Source organism: Panthera leo, chromosome D2 (genome assembly GCF_018350215.1).
Source record: "Panthera leo isolate Ple1 chromosome D2, P.leo_Ple1_pat1.1, whole genome shotgun sequence".
NCBI lineage: Eukaryota > Metazoa > Chordata > Mammalia > Carnivora > Felidae > Panthera > Panthera leo.
The window spans coordinates 76,906,083-76,911,033 of NC_056689.1; positions in this window are offsets into that span (position 1 = coordinate 76,906,083).

The window sequence follows — 4,951 nt, forward strand, 5'->3', positions numbered from 1 at the left end:
TCTGCTCTGGCCTCGGCCACAGCCTTACCCCACCCCGGCGGGATCCAGGGCCCTGGAGGGATTCCCAGGGATCCCAGATCCCCAGGAGGGATCCCAGCCCTCCCCTACAGCCAGTGTGAGGGCAGAACGGCATACAGGGCAGAGCAAAAAGCGTCCGTCACCAAGGCAGGAGCCCGACCCTCCCACAGCCAACCTCAAATGAAATCCTGAGTCTGAGCAGGTCGACACGTGGGGTCCCGGTGCAGCAGGAGGAAGCAGGATTAGTTGAGGCAGGAAGGTGGGGCCCTCGACAGTCACGTGACTCTGAGCAAGTCACTTCTCCCTGCCTCCGTTTCCCCTCTGGGAACTGCCGGGGACGGTAGGGAGAGCGGTCCAAGAGCGAGCATAGATTCTCAAGGCCACTCTCGAGAGCTGAATTCTGATTCCATTTCAGACCCGTCAAGCCAGGCCCCAGCCTCGTCCACCCACACCTCGAGGAGGAAAGGCTTTGCTAGGGGTCCCAGCCTCATCCCACGCCGGGGCTGCTGTTTTCTTTGCTCCCTACCCTGTGTTGTCACACAGACACACGGGCAGGGCAAGTCTGAAAATATCTTTTCTCAGAGAATACATTGATTAGAAGGTTTATTTCTCTCTTCTGCGACGGAGACTAAGGGTAAGACACAAGCACCGCGCGTGGAAATGTAACCCAAGCGCTACAAAATCGACCTGTACGGTCCCGGCAGATGCAAACAGTTCCCCAGGCAGATCATTTCCTTCTCCTCTTACGAGGAAGCATCACCCCACAAATGCATACACCCTGGGTCTTGGCAATTCATTAGCGCTACCTTCCCAGCCTGAAGCTGTGGGTCTGTCTCCCGCGTCATCTGAAAAATCAATAAGGAAGCAACAGCTGAGCTCCCAGTCCTTCCTGGGCAAGCAGAGGAGTGTTAGCGAGGCTTATCGCTGGGAAGCTGGAGCCTGGGTGGCAATCCTGAGTCCAGCCACCAACCCCCACGTTAGAGGACCCACTCCCGGACACGTCCTTCTCTGGGTCTTTTTCTTTTTCACGGCGAGCAACTTAGTTACTTATTTAACGAACCTGGACTAGTCCGCTTGGAAGTTTCGCTCCAACCACGGTTGGGACATATTTATTTTTTTTTTCTTTCTAACTTTCAGACAGCCACTGTAACAAAAATTCACACCAGCACAAGACTCCTCCTTTGGCAAGGCACCATAGCCATTCCATTCCAATCGACTCAGGCTGCTGAACTGGATATTTTGAAATGGTCTAACACCCACTTTATTAACATCAGGGCTAATTTCTTTTGAAGGGAGTTTCAAGCCGCCAGGACTTCGATGCTAGGGTTAATTGGTCTGTTTGCCACTGTTTGTCAGAACTGTCTTTAACGAACATCTTCAAAGGCCGCTCGGATACCGGCCCCCGCCTCGTCTGAAATGCCTCAAATGTCTTTATCAATGCCAAAAATGCAGTGAGTGAAAAAGGGCTTTTTACTTAATTATTTCTGAAAACCAAAAAGGGGGATTCTGCGGAGACAGATAATGAGAGTTGACACAGTGAAATTAAAATGCGTGTCCAGGCAAAGAAAGCCAAGAGGGCCGCACCCCTCCCTGGAGCCAGCACATGGGGAGCGCGTCCCGCCTGGGCCCAGGGCACCAGACGGCAGGGACCGGGGCTTCGTTTCGTCTCTTGGAGCAGATGCCATTCCGAAACCCACGCTGATTGGGCCGCACGGGTTGCCTAGCAACCCGCAGGCCAATGGCATCTGGCTCGAAAATGCCAACATCTGCCCAGCATTTCGAGTCTAATTTTTAATTCGGACACTTAGGTCTGGAGACGGGCAAGAAAGTGTGTCTTTGGAAACTAAACCAACATTGATTTCTTGCTACGATTCCCCCCCCCGCCCCCACCCCCCACGCGAGTCATGGTTTATGATGCTGCTTTTCACAACCCCTCCCCCCCCACCCCCCACCCCCCACCCCCATCGACCTTCCTATTTCCGGTTCCCTTTGGGGGTAGAGGTGAGTAGAAAGGGGGAAGAAAGTGGGGGCGGCTCCTAGGTAGCCAGAAGAAGAGGGGGGCAACGTGCCTTCCGTTTTAAACAGAATTAGGAACGCCTCAGAGCAGAAGAGGAAAATAGTTTGGTCTCCATTTTATTGCAAATTACGGTCGTGGATCCACGTCTCCGCCCAAGTCAGGTAAGAAATTAGGATATGTCTCTTGACAACCCCTACCCGATGGTGGGGCCTTGGGGCTACGCAAAGACGTTTGGGACCGCACCTGGGGAACTCAACACTGTTTTCTTCTCCCCAGGAGAGCTGCCTTACCACCCCAAAATGAAATCAGAGACACCAACTAGCGGAGAAACTGAGACTCCCAACCCCTACTAAGGAGGTCACTTCAGGATCCCTAAACACAGCTCACATGTTGAGGATCTCGGTCTCCACTGCAGGAAACCCACACATGCCCGGGTTCTGTTTTTGGCCCTGGCATACCTTGGCAATTGCGGCCTGCAGTCCCCGCCGCCGACTAAAGTCCCAGCAATCAATATATTTGCATGTTGTTTGAGTAACAATGCAACAGAAACCCCCTGAGGGAAATCAGATTTGGAAGGAGTAAGGGCAGCTCCAGAACAACACCTTTCTTTTAAAAATTCCAAATGGCATTGCAAACTGATGCAATCACTCCACCGGCCTCTGCTTGAGTGAGTACGTTAGCCTTCGCTCCTTCCAATATAGAGAGGTCAGATTACCTGCTGGAGAGCAAAGGAAGCCCTAAATCATTGGACGCAGGGGAAAAAAAATAGCCAGGGGACGCTGAGCAAGGAGGGGACCTTCAGATCTCCTTTTAGGGTAGGGTCTCTTTAACTGGACAACTTCTGGAGGGCCTTAACTGGACAGCCTCTGGCAGGAAAAAAGAAAAGTGTGCTGGGGGCTTTGATTAAAATAAATAAATAGATAAAACCCATACGCATTCCCCTCCCCTTTCAGCGTAACACCCCAGCCCCTGGTGAGGTTGTGGCCATTGGTTTTTGCCAAGAGCAGGAGATCTGATTACTGTTATCTCTGCTTGCATAACTACAAATGTTATCATTACTGCTCAACTGATACGGCTCTGTTTTACAAACACAAAGGAAGACTGTATGTACCCTTGCCCTCTCACCAGAAGGGCTGATTTAAAAGAAAAAAAGAGAGAGAAGGAAAAGGAAGGGGGGGTGCGGCTGGGAACCGAGAGAGGCAGACCTGCTGAATGAGCCTTTGAGAAAGAACTTTGTGATAGGTTGTGTGTGTGTGTGTGTGTGTGTGTGTGTGTGCGTTTTTAAAATGCTGCTGCGAAAGCTAAGAATTGAAAAGTATTCAATGGGCATCATGTCAGAAGCACAATGATTTATTTCGCTGGTTCATTTTCAAACATGAGCTTTCCCCTTATTCCCTGAAATGTGTTTTGGGCCCGAATCTTCAAAATGGGAGGAACAGAGGTTATGCAGAAAGCCCCGGGTCTGATTCAAGATAAACAAGGATCCGATTCTGAATATGACAGTGGCATATCCCTGGCCTCCAAAGGGCCTCGTCTGCTTGCCCAGACTGCAGTCGCTTCTCTGTCCAAAACTGTGGGGGCGAGAAGCGGGGTCCCCTCTGGCTAACCCCCGCACCCTGCCCCACAACGGGAGCTGTGGGTTATAAGCCCTCCCCCTTCGACCACACCTACGCTGCCTGAGGCAGTCCTCCTGGTCGAGCTCCTCTAAGCCAGAGTTACACACGCGCGCGCGCGCGCGCGCGCGCGCACACACACACACACACACACACACACACAGCTCTGACTTCAGTGTTTATAGTCAGGAGTACAGGAAATACGACTTCTTTATTTTCCTGGTGCCATCCCACAAAGTTGAAGCCTTGTCACCATTAATTCCCACTCTTCCTCCAGGATCACATCAAAGTTCCTGGAAGCTCACCCAGGCCTGGGTATAGGAGGCAGGCCAGGGAGGAGGGGGGGATCTGATGTGCAAGGGGGCCATCTCTTCAGACCACAGCTCCCAGTAAGACGGCCTTTGGCTGGCCCCCATCCGCACCACTCTTGGCCATACTGGGCTGCAGAGACGCAAAGGGAAACAAAACTTTGCTCGGGCCCTCCCTTGTTTGGCTCCTCCTAGAACCCTGTGCCTCATTTTTTTAGCATGTTTTTTTTTTTTAATTGTGATCTAATTTGCATACCATAAAAGCCACCCGTTGAAAGGATAGGATTCAGTGGGTTGGGGTTATATTTGCAAAGTTGTGCAACCATCACCACTATTGAATTCCAGAACATTTCATCATCACCTCCGAAAGAAACCCCGCCTATACCTAATTTTGAACTCATCCTTTTGCATTCTGTGTTCTAAAGAGGGTCCCAAATGGCTTAAGCCTCAATCCCCGTAGAAATTAAATCCACCCCTAGATCGGAAACCTGCAAAGCAGCCTCAGGCCAGCCTCCTGCAGGCAGCAATCTCTACTCCAGAACCAGATCCACCGCGTGAGGCGGGACAGAGAACTCAGATGCCCCCACCTGCCCTCGCCTAGAAAGCAGAGGTTTCCAGGGTTTGCCACACCTTCCCCGGGGCCTTGGGAGTCCCCTTCTGAAGGACCCACCTGAGGCCAAACTCTCTTTTCTTCCCTGGGGGCTCTTCCCAGTCCTGAGAACCCTGGGCCCTATCTGCTCACCTGTTTCTTCTCTTAAACTCAAAAGGCAAGAATATGCTTCTTTTGTTCTCTGAATTGTGTCTCCCTTCCCCCAAGGCTGGGAAGAGAAAGCAGTAACTGCCTCACCAAAGGTCACAAAATAACAGCAAAGCAGTGGTTACCAAAACCCACCAGGGTTCATTCATCCAACTACTGGCCTGATGCACAGGAAACACACAGCCCTGGTCTTTAAGAGCTTGAAGGTCACTGCCCCGACACTTCTCAGAGGAGTGCC